Genomic DNA, 12,934 nt, shown 5'->3' with positions numbered 1-12,934 from the left:
GAACCAACCAGAAAGAGTGACCCATCACCCAAAGCATTGATGCTAAAGTGGGGAAGAAATCTTTCGTAATTTGGCATTATTTTGAGAAATTCATCATGAAATGTGCTATATGAGTTTAAGCAAGACATTCAATTTTCTTCACATGATATGTTAGGAAAAGCAATTGTTTACTTTGTTCAAATAAATGGAGGGTCATTCAAACAAATTTTTTTTTGCAATTAAATAGGCCTACACTGGGGCAAATTTTCATGTGAGAGATTTTGCAAAATAGCCCACACTGGGGCAAAATTTTTTATAGTCCATTTGAGGATGTCAAACCAATCACGCTGTTCTTTCCAAATAAGAAATTTGAATGCATGTCATACTTTGATGAACCCCTTGTACAGGTATTCATGGTTCAAAATGACGAAAAGCATCCAGTAAGGCGGAAGGCCGATACTGCAAAGAGAAGCAAGAAGAAGGAGGAAATGGACTTGACACTGGAGCAAATTATCTTTGAAGAGATTTGCTAAATCAAAAAATCAAAAATCAAAAAAAAAAAATCAAATCAAAATCAATCAATCAGAAAAATCTGGAAAAATCAAATTCAATTTCTTGTTTCTTGAAAAATCAAATTCAATTTCTTGTTTCTTGAAAAATCAAATATCCCGTTGGGCCTGAGATTCGTGCCGCCAACATTCCAAAAATCACGTTGGGCCTGGACTTTGTGCCGCCAGCATTCCAAAAATCAAGTTGGGCATGGACTTCGTGCCGCCAACATTCAAAAATCACGTTGGGCCTGGATTTAGTGCCGCCAACATTCAAAAGATCAAGTTGGGCCTGGATTTCGTGCCGCCAACATTCAAAAAATCACGTTGGGCCTGGACTTGGTGCCGCCAACATTTCAAAAATCACGTTGGGCCTGGATTTCGTGCCGCCAACTTCACAAGATCACGTTGGGCCTGGACTTCGTGCCGCCAACATCCCATTGGGCAGGTTTGGGTTTAATCCCACTGACCAATTCATCACACTGGGGCAAATTATTTCGACAAGTCTCTCTCAGTCAAAAAATCAAAAAATCAAAAAATCAAAAATAAAAAAAATCAATCAAAGTCAAAAATCAAATCAAGTTCATCACGGCAGGCTCGGGTTTTATCCCACTGACCGCTTTTATTTTCGTTGGGCATGGGTTTTATCCCTCCGACCACGGCAGGCTCGGGTTTTATCCCACTGACCGCTCTTACTTTTGTTGGGCATGGATTTTATCCCTCCGACCTCGGCAGGCTCGGGTTTTATCCCACTGACCGCTTTTATTTTCGTTGGGCATGGGTTTTATCCCTCCGACCTCGGCAGGCTCGGGTTTGATCCCACTGTCCGATTGTCAAAAGCATTTCGTTTTCATTAGCCACTAGCAGTGGGTCAGTCCCACTAGTGCGCATTTCATTTTGTTCAGCCACTAGCCGTGGGTCAGTCCTACTAGTGTGCCTTTCATTTGCATCCGCCACTAGCCATGGGTCAGTCCCACTAGTGAGCATTTCATGTTCATAGCCACTGGAGCGTGTGGTTTGTCCCGCCAGTGAGCTTTTCATTTTCATAGCCACTGGAGTTGAGGTTTGTCCCGCCAGTGAGCTTTTCATTTTCATAGCCACTGGAGCTGAGGTTTGTCCTGTCAGTGAGCATTTCATTTTCATAGCCACTGGAGCTGAGATTTGTCCCGCTAGTGAGCTTTTCATTTTCATAGCCACTGGAACGTGGGTCAGTCCCGCCAGTGAACATTTCATTTTCACAGCCACTGGAACGTGGCTTAGTCCCATTAACACTTCATTTCGCTTCTTTCATTTGCATCACCAATAAACATGGGTCAACCCCACCAATACTCCATCTCACTTCAATTCATCCCGTTTAAATTTTGTTCGGGTCAGTCCCGTTTAAATTCTGTTCGGGTCAGTCCCGTTTAAATTCTGTTCGGGTCAGTCCCGTTTAAATTTTTGTTCGGGTCAGTCCCGTTTAAATTCTGTTCGGGTCAGTCCCGTTTAATTTCCTGTTCGGGCCAGTCCCGTTTTAAAATTTCCTGTCAGGGGCCAGTCCCCATCGTTTGAGTAATTCGCAGCCAAATAACATAGGTAAGTATTTGGTGTCTACTTCTTTGTCTCAAGTTTTTTCAAAACTCAGACAAAGAGGGGCAAACTGTAGACACCAAATTTTTGATTTTTTAACTTTATTTGTTTAATTAATTTAATCGTAGCTTTATTTGTTTCAATTTTAGGGTTTTCATTTATTATTTATTATTATTTTATTATTTTATTTTTATTTTTATTATTGTTATTTATTTTATTTTTGTTCTAGCGTATTTTTGGCTTCACATTAAATTTCAGGAAAAACAAAAGAAAAAGAGAAAAGGAAAAAGAAAAAAGGTGAAAATGACAAGTGGGACTGCATGCACTTGGACAAGTGTCTTTTCTATGTTTTAGACAACTAAGCACCTAAGGGGTGAGGTGTTAGGGACATTTGGGAAGTTAAGGAATTTTTGGGGGTCAAAGTAGAATTTTGTGAGGGCTAAAAGATAAAAAAACAGAAAAGGGTTTCATCTGAGGGGAAGCTTGGCGGCTGAGGGTCAGAACTGAGAGCAAGAAAATAGAAAAGACTCGGCTAAGGAAAAGAAAAAAAAAAACAGAGAGAGCAAAAATAGGAGGAGGGCTAGGAAGAAGCAAAAGAAGAAACAGAGAAAAAGTCTTCGGCTAAGGAACAGAGGTGACGGAAAAAATCAGAGAACAAAAAACAGAGAAAAAAAAAAGAGAGAGGGAGAGGGCTTCGTTTTCGGCTGGAGAGGAAAACAACAGGGAGAAGAGATTGCCCTTGTTCCTTTCGGACACCACCGTCGACCCCAGATCTCCTCCTCTCCTCACGACGTCAGCCCAGGCCACCACCAGTCTTCATCCGCATCTGTTGCCGTCCGCCACCGCCACCTCTCAACGCCCACAGCCGTCGCCGCCACCGTAGCCATCGAAAACATCAGGGGCTTCTACTGCCATCTCCACAAAGCCGTTCACCATCAGCGCCATCACCTCTCCCGAATCCACCATCGCCGGCGGATTATTTTTGGAAAGAAAGAAACAGAGGGGGACCGGCTGCAATCTGAAATTTGGAGGAGGAATTTCGGGAAAGGCTACGGAAAAAAAAATAGAAAAGAAAAACAGAGAAGGAAAGGGCGTCTAAGGCTTACGGCTTGGAAAGACAGAGAAAAGAAAAACGCAAGGGGATGTTTCGGAGGACTAGAGGAGGAGGGAAAAACAGAGAATGGAGCTAAACAAAGCAGGGGTGTCTTGCGGATTGGAAAGAAAACACAACAGAAAAGGGAGCAACGGCAAAAGAGGGGAGAATGGAAAATCTAAGGCAGCAAAGTGAGAGGAGGATTTCAATCAAGAACAGAGATTGGGAGGAAGGCTACAAAGATCGGACAAAGGAAAGAAAGGGAAGAAGAAACAGAGAAAGCTAACGGTTGAGGGGAGCGAATGAAAAACAGAGGAAAAGGGAAGGCTTCAGCGGGGAAAGCCAGCCGCGGCAAGAGGGTGAGGAACAAGGGAATTAGCAAGCGGACGCCGTTGTCGCTGCCGCTACCCGAATCTTCCACCATCACCGACGAACCTTCACTGAGAGGTTATGGTAGGCTGTTTTCTTTCTTTCAATTTCAGTTCTCTTCAAGTTGCTGAAATGGGTCTGTCATGATTTTGGTTGTTGCGATTTTTTCTGTCGATTGTCCATAATTTTTGATTGTAAATGTTTTATACGTTGATTGAGCTGAACGTCTTAGTTTCTGATAATCTTTTGGGCTAATTACAACTTCAATTTGAGCAAAGAGCCGGTAAAATTTTAATGTTCCTAATATGTTCGACGAAATGCCTGAGCTAAATTAAAAGATGTTTTGTTTACATTTTCCGTGCGAAGGAGTCAGTTGGGTTAGCCAATTCGCTTCCTTAAGATTAAGAAATTTTGCCGAATTGTTGTCTTCCATTTCTCCGTTTCTCATGTTTTGGGATTTGAACGAACTCGAATTGATATTGCATGAGAAGTGTTTTGGGTAATTCTTGTTTTTGATTGAAAATGGCCCGAATTTTGGTATTGTTCTGGTTCTAAGAACGACAAAAATGGCGGATTGATGTCTGTGTTACTGGGAGAGAAGACCATGGGTCTAAATTGTCCATTTCAGTCCCTCTGTTTTCGCTTTGTTTTGCAATTTGCCTGAGGGTTGTCGAACTTCATAATTTTGCCCCCAAACTGCTATAATTCTTTCAATTGGGTCCCTAACTTAATTGCAATTAGGTCCCTGAACTTTATTCTTCTTTAATTTTGACCCCAAAACTTTGTTCGTTTTTGCAATTAAGTCCCTTCTTCTTTTGACTTCTTAAATGTGGGTTGTTGACATGATTCAATTGATTCAATTTCAAGTTTACCATTTTATTTTTTATGATTATTTGTTAAATAAAGTGATGCCTTGACTCGTTTATTATTTTGGAGGGTACATTAGTAACTTCACTACGTTAGAGCTCCAACTCAAGGGAGGTATAACTTCTTTTATCCCTTTTTGTGTCTCTCCTATGTGATCCAATGTGCTAAGTGAGATTTACATGTTTAATTTGCTTTCCTTGTCTATCTTTTAGTTTCTTTACTTTATTTACTCTTGCTTTTAGTAAAGTTATTCTTTAATGGGGTATGTGTACACCTCTTGGCTTGTAATAGTTAGGGATTTAATTATTTTATTCCTTTTCCCCCTTTTAGATTGTAGTAGGCCTTCTCCCCCAATAATGTAATAGTTAGGGCCTTAATTACCCTATGTGTTGTGCATGCTTACGTGCGACGTGTTACTCGCTTTGTTAGGGCCTTGCATTTAGTCGAGCATGCTAAATGTTATGTGCTATGTGTTCATGAGTGTTTGGCATGTCTACTCGCTTTTCATATCCTTGAATGAATGTGATGGATGAATGTACGTTTCCACTAGTCCAACGCTAGTCGGAATTCATAGAATGGGCTAGTCCAACGCTAGACCCTTAGGAATTTCCCTTCGTTAGTACATGATTTGCATGTGCATTACATGTCATGCATTCTTTTTAGTTTTATCATTTTGCATGCCCTTCGAACCCCTTTTCCCTCCATTTTAGGATTTTTGCATTTCATGCTAGTTATAGGGTTCATTTGCTTGAGAGTCCCCTTAAATATGGGATATAGACGAGTGTGGCTTTTTTTCTAAGCCTTAGCACGCTTGTATTCCCTCTATAAAAGGGCAAATTGAGTCACGATTTAGGTCTCCCTGTACCCAATATGCATGAATTCCCTAGGCTCATACATTCTAAATCCACTCTATCATTACACTTTCACTTTCCCTCCCATTTGCACACGTGCATCTCTTTATCCCTTCACTTGCACACTAACACTTTTTATCATCACTTGCACACATGCACTTTATATTATCATTTCACATACCGTACCTTGCCCATTCACGTGCACATTTTCATTTACATATTTATTATCTTTTATTACCTTTTCAAACTCATGTCCTCACATTGCATACATGCATTCCATTCATTTGCATCCCACTCGCATTATTCGTGACTTCTTCAAAGGATCGTTATTGGGCTTCACAATTAATGTGATTGGCACTACTCAATCTTTGAAGAGAAATTTCCCCCAATACCCCTAGGTCTAGGGTTTGCATTCATGTAGTGCATCCAAATGAAATAAATTCTTTGGTTAAAACAAGAAAATCTTTGATTAAATCACGCAACTAGCCTTGGCTAGGTCGAAGGGGTGCCTTGGATTTCTATCCTTGCCTTCCCCTTCGTCAAATGTGACTCCCGAACCTTTTTCGTTGGTTTACGTGGACTAGGAGTCGTTTAAAAGGGGTTTCTTACTACTTTTCCTATTTTTCTTTAAAAATTCATTTTTAGGTGACTTGGTACACCTTAACTCATTACCAAGTGGCGACTCCGATTTTGATTTCAAAAACCCTTTTTAAACTACATTTTGGGTCAAATCGTCGCATTCTCAAACCCCCATTTAGACCCATTTTTCTTTTAAATCACAATTCATTTTTCAATCACAAATTGAATCAAAAAATACATTTTTTTAAACCATTTATTTATTTATCAAAAAAGGGGGCGCGACAAGAGGATTAAACTCAAAAGGGTAAAATTAATTCAATTTTCCCAGATTTTGGGCCTCGGTGAACAAGAGGGAGACTTGAGGGATCAAAGTGTAACTTTCAGAGAGTTATTTCATACAAAGCTACGGAGAACTTCACTCATGCGATTTTTACAGCTAAACACTCTTTCTGCAACTTTTCTCATGCTTTTGAACTTCAACAAATTAGCAGGGCAGATTCACAAACTTCCCAAACCAAAACCCAAGCCCAAACCATTACCAAACTCATCATTTCAAGATTCTATCATACATGCGGGAGGATGGCAGAACCAGAAATGATGAGGATTTCATGCAAACCCAGAATTCAAACCAAGCTTTCTGCTAAGAAGGGTTCAGCAGCTAGGGAGGCTTTCTACAATAATTTTTCTGCTGCAAATTTTTATCCAAACTCAACTAAAATGCCTTAAAGCTCTGCCGAAACTTCAAAACAAATCCACAAGATAAGGGCCTAAGATTCCAACCATAATCTTGCAATCAAGAAACAAACAAAAAAAAAAACTCAACATTCACAGAAAACATCTCCCAGGTTCTCGGATGGGGCAAATGGACAGATTTTATTCAAAAGGGCAGAAATGAACAACAATGGCAAAGCTGCAAACATGTTCTACTAAAGGGAATCTGATACTAATCAAATCATTCATATGCAAAAACCACGAGCAAAGTGTAGAATTCTTTTGGAAAAACCCATACGAAGCCACGAGGGAACTTTCTTTTGAACAACAAATACTCTTCGCAATTCTGATGTAAAAAAATCTCATGCGGAGCTTCAAACAAGACCAACTAATCTATCATCCAAACACCACCGAACATTTCAATTAGCAAAAATGAACCCAGAGTTATTGTCTAAAAACACAAACTTGCATGAATCACGCCTTGCGGCCAAACAGAGACAAACGAATAGAAGACTAGTAGTAAATAAAGCTTCGAACTGTAAATCTAAATCAATAAACCAGAAATTCATGCCAACCAAGACTTCTTGTGACTAAGCAAAGCACCAAAAATTTTCAAACGTAAAGAAAGGAATTGGATGATTTAGCCGTTTTCTTCACACGAAGATGCAGACCAGTTATCTTTCAATTAGAATTTCCAATCAGGCATTTCATAGAACAGGTTGTAGGCATCAAAATCCTACCAGATTTTTGCTTAAATTGAAGCATTACTAACCCAGAAATTTATCAGCAGCCCAAGAAAATTTAACCCAATCAAATCATAAGGAACGGATACTTCAAATTCAGAAACATAGCCACGAGTAAAGTCACGGCAGACATGCTTCACAAGCTTGAAAAGGACTGAAACTTAAGGAGGAAACTTACAGTGCTTTCAATTTCTGAGGGTTGAATCTAATCTGAATGGTGGCGGCGCTGGTGGTGACATTTCCCTGGCAGCGGCAGACAGTTGAGGTGATGGGAAATTTGGCAGTGATGATTGGAAAAAATTCCTTTTGGATGAAGCCGAAGCCCCCATTTCCCTTCGTGCCTTCACCAAAACCCCAGCCGCCCCTCAATCTTGCTTCATCAGCCGTTCCATAGTCCTCTCTCGGCTCTCAAACCTCGCGGCCCTCAACTCTCTCGGCCCTTCTCTGTTTTTCACCACCGAAGCTCTCTTTTCCTTTTCGGTTCTTGCAGACCCAGCCCCCTATTCCTTCCTTTGCCCAGTTTTCTTTTCCCTTTCCAGTCCGTCCGCCTGTCCCTTTTCCTTTTTCTTTTTCTAGCTCCTCCACCGCAAGCTCTCTCTCGGTTCCTCTTGTTTTTTTCTTGTCCGAAACTCCTATTCTCAGCCCCCTCCTTCGCTCTTCTTTTTTTTCTATTTTTTTCGTTCTATGCCCAATCCTTTCCTCTGATTTCCCCTCTTTTCTCCCTCCTTGTTGCACCGCTCTCACCAGACGAAGCTCCCCCAAAAACCTAGCCGCCACTCCATTTTCCCCCTCTTTTTTCTATTCGCCGCTCTTTTTTTCCTTCATAGCCTCCTCAGCCGTCATCCCTTTGGTTTTCCTTTTCTCTCTGTTTTCCCCACCGTAAGCCTTGGTCGCCCTTTTCTTTTCTGTTTTTTTCTTTTCTGCCCCCCTTCTCGGTCAATGGACCCCCCCTCTCGGTTTCTTTCTTTTGCTCTTCAGAAGACCTCTCCTGATGCTTGCGGCACTTTGGCCTCTTAAAGGCCCTTCCAAAGACTAAATCTAATATCAAGGGCCAAGATCTTAAACTCCAAAATAGGCTTATGTGTCTTATTCTTTGTCCTTTGATTGACTTTTTTCCTTTTTCTTTTTTTTTCTTTTTTTTTTCTTTTTTAGTATAAGGACCAAAATAAACAATAAAAATAAAATAAAATAAACTAGAATAAAATAAAATAAAAGACCTAAAAATAAAAATAAAAATAAATAAATAAACTAAAAAGCCTAACAATTGAACACATAAATCTAAACTTAAATCAATTAAATAAACAGAGTTGAAAATAAAAAATTTGGTGTCTACAGTTTGCCCCTCTTTGTCTGAGTTTTGGAAAAATTTGAGACAAAGAAGTAGACACCAAATACTCACCTGTATTATTTGGCTGCGAACGACCCAAACGACGGGTGCTTCTAAAACGAGGACTGACCACTTTGACAGAATTTTTTTTTAAAATTTTTTTTTAAAATGAAATGGGACTGACCCAAACGAGAAATTTTAAAATCGGGACTGACCCGAGACAAGCAAATTTTAAAATCGGGACTGACCCGAGACAGGAAATTTAAACGGGACTGACCCCAACAGAAAATTTAAAATCGGGACTGACCCCAACAAAAATTAAAATCGGGACTGACCCGAGACAGAAAATTTAAACGGGACTGACTCGAGACAGAAATGTAAAATCGGGAATGTAAATCGGGACTGACTCGAGACAAAAATTTGAAATCGGGACTGACCCGAGACAGAAATGTAAATGGGATAAACCCGAACAGAAATTTAAATGGGATAGACCCAAACAAAAATGTAAATGGGATAGACCCGAACAGAAATGTAAATGGGATAGACCCACGGGATAGACCCTGACAGAAATGTAAATGAAAGGCTCACTAGTGGGACAAACCCAACGGCTAGTGGCGAATGCAAAATGAAAGGCTTACTAGTGGGACAAACCCAACGGCTGGGACAAACCCAACGGCTAGTGGCAATGAAAATGAAAATGCTCACTAGTGGGACAAACCCAACGGCTAGTGGCGAATGCAAAATGAAAGGCTCACTAGTGGGACAAACCCAACGGCTAGTGGCGAATGCAAATAAAAGGCTCACTAGTGGGACAAACCCAACGGCTAGTGGCGAATGCAAAATGAAAGGCTTACTAGTGGGACAAACCCAACGGCTGGGACAAACCCAACGGCTAGTGGCAATGAAAATGAAAATGCTCACTAGTGGGACAAACCCAACGGCTAGTGGCGAATGCAAAATGAAAGGCTCACTAGTGGGACAAACCCAACGGCTAGTGGCGAATGCAAAATGAAAGGCTCACTAGTGGGACAAATCCAACGGCTAGTAGCAATGAAAATGAAAATGCTCACTAGTGGGACAAACCCAACGGCTAGTGGCGAATGCAAATGAAAGGCTCACTAGTGGGACAAATCCAACGGCTAGTGGCGAATGCAAAATGAAAGGCTTACTAGTGGGACAAACCCAACGGCTAGTGGCAATGCAAATGAAAAGGCTCACTAGTAGGACAAACCCAACGGCTAGTGGCGAATGCAAAATGAAAGGCTCACTAGTGGGACAAACCCAACGGCTAGTGGCGATGAAAATGAAAATGCTCACTAGTGGGACAAACCCAACGGCTAGTGGCGAATGCAAATGAAAGGCTCACTAGTGGGACAAACCCAACGGCTAGTGGCAATGAAAATGAAAATGCTCACTAGTGGGACAAACCCAACGGCTAGTGGCGAATGCAAATGAAAGGCTCACTAGTGGGACAAACCCAACGGCTAGTGGCGAATGCAAAATGAAATGCTCACTGGCGGGACTAACCCTACGTTCCAGTGGCTGTGAAAATGAAATGCTTACTGGCGGGACTAACCCTACGCTCCAGTAGCGATGCAAATGAAATGCTTACTGGCGGGACAAACCCAACTCCAATAGCAATGAAAATGAAATGCTTACTGGCGGGACAAACCCAGCTCCAGTAGCATTGAAAATAAAATACTCACTGGCGGGACTAACCTCACGCTCCAGTGGCTGTGAAAATGAAATGTCTTGACAATCGGACAGTGGGATCAAACCCGAACTTGCCATAATGAACTTGATTTGATTTTTGACTTTTCGATTTTTTGATTTTTTGATTTTTTGATTTTTCCTGACTAAGAGAGACTTGTCGAAATAATTTGCCCCAGTGTGATGAATTGGTCAGTGGGATTAAACCCATGCCTGCCCAATGAAATGTTGGCGGCACGAAATCCAGGCCCAACGGGATGTTGTGAAGTTGGCGGCACGAAATCCAGGCCCAACGTGATCTTGTGATGGTCAGTGGGATAAGACCCAATCTGATTTTCCCTGAGAGAATCTTGCCAAAAATAATTTGCCCCCGTGTCGGGTCCTTTTTCCTTCTTTTTCTTACTTCTCTTTACAGTATCGTCCTTCCGCCTCACTGGATGCTTTTCGTCATTTTGAACCATGAACCTGCACAGGGGCTTAACAAAATATGACATGCATTCAAATTTCTTATTTGGAAAGAACAGCGTGATTAGTTTGACATCCTCAAATGTATTACAAAAATTTTGCCCCAGTGTGGGCTAGTTTGCAAAATCTCTCACATGAAAATTTGCCCCAGTGTAGGCCTATTTAATTGCAAAAAATTTGTTTGAATGACCCTCCATTTATTTGAACAAAGTAAGCAATTGCTTTTCCTAACATATCATGTGAAGAAAATTGAATGTCTTGCTTAAACTCATATAGCACATTTCACGATGAATTTCTTAAAATAACGCCAAATTACGAAAGATTTCTTTCCCACTTTAGCATCAATGCTTTCGGTAATGAGTCACCATTTCTTATTGGCTCATCTTTCAGGACCAATCAATTGACTTTATTTTTTTTTGAAATGGCTAAGGAAATGGGAGGTAAGAATCTGTCTCATTTTTGTGCCCCAATTGTATGTAATCCTATTCAATGTCACATCTTAGTGAAAGCAAAGAGTTTGTCACCCTTATTTCTTAAGAAAACTTAGTCAACACATAAGCTTTAAGCTTGCAACAAATGGGTAGGAACGATAGCTAAACCTGTGAAAACTGGTTATACCCCCATGATCACAAATGATTGATGGATTTCTTACTAGCATAATCCTCACTTTGGATTGTCATGAAGGAATAAGTCAACGATGGACTTTATTAGCTTGTAATGTGGCTTGAAAATGATAGTTAAAGAAATAATTTTCAAGGACAATGCACCGAAGATCGCATTTTTCTCAAAATTGCCCTTATTTTGAATTCAAAGATCCCAGACTTTGTTTGCATTTTTCTCATCATTCGCCAGGGACTTCAGCATTGAATTTTTCTGCATTTTCTTGCATTTACTTTTCTTGCTTTGCTTTTGCTTCTTTTCTTCCTTTTCCTCGACCTGGTGGGTTTTCTCATGATGAGTAGCGTCAACCCCATATCCAAGCAATTCAGAAATACAGCTAAAATTTTCTGGCATCAGAAATTTTCTTGACAGGGCCATTGCAAAGAACAGAAGTCAGGACTTTCGACTTTTGTAATGGGGTCAGGTGGGGTGCTCAGAAAAGTTAAGGCTTGAAGGCAGATTTCAAGAGTGGTTTGAAGAATCTGAGATCGCATTGTTACGCCAACCCTATTTTAGGTTTAAATCAAGACTTTGCCAGAGCTTGTGCTCAATTGAGGCTTTTTCTCTTTCATTTTCTTTCTTCTTTTGATTTTTCGGCCTTCTGCCATTTTTGAACTTTCTCAAAATTTGCCCCAGTTTATTTTTGAACTGAGGTTCTCTTTTCTTCTTTTGTCTTTTGATTTTGTGACTTTTCACTTTTTCACTTCTTGAAATTTTCCTTTTAAACTCAAACTTGCCCCCAGTGTGGGGTTTGCGATTCTCAGGGGTTGCCAAACGAAATAATTTATTCTGAAGGCTCAAAAGAGATAACTAGGGATAGAATGTTTGATTGGAAAAGAAGAGGGCCTGACTTTTATTCCATTCCTTACAATAACTCTGAAAGGAAACTTTCGTTAATGCAAAATTTTTTGCATGTATCTGAATTAACTGACTGAGGAAGAGCCTTGAAACATAGGCGGTCCCGTGCGGACAAATCTCTTCCTTTTTTTTTCAAAATTGGAACCCAAGTGGAATCAAATTTTCCCAATTTGTGGTTCCCTCCTTATTCTAGCATTTTTGCTTTTCCCCTTTTTGGAAAATTCTACAATCTCCCTCCCCAATGCGGGGTACGATCGTAAGTGCTTTGAAAAGAACCACCAATTTTAGCTCAAATGAGGATGCAAGGGATAAATAGTGTTTAGGTTGTAGAAACGATGGCCAAAGTATCATTCTTACACCTCATGACAACCAAAGTAACGAAATGGTCATTGAAAATTCATTTCCCTTTTTTGATATTTGAAAATTTTTCAATATAGGGTAGTGATCATTAGGGCTCTTATCTGAAACGAAATTATTCTTTCAAAGGCCCAAATGGGAGAACAAATGATAAAATGTGTATAAGTAGAGAAACGAATGCTCAAAGTATCATTCCAAATTTTCAAAACAAACAAGAATAATGCACATTTTTGCTTTCATTTAGATGT

This window comes from Coffea arabica, chromosome 3c (genome assembly GCF_036785885.1).
Source record: "Coffea arabica cultivar ET-39 chromosome 3c, Coffea Arabica ET-39 HiFi, whole genome shotgun sequence".
In the NCBI taxonomy this organism is placed as follows: domain Eukaryota; kingdom Viridiplantae; phylum Streptophyta; class Magnoliopsida; order Gentianales; family Rubiaceae; genus Coffea; species Coffea arabica.
This window is presented reverse-complemented; position numbering follows the sequence as displayed.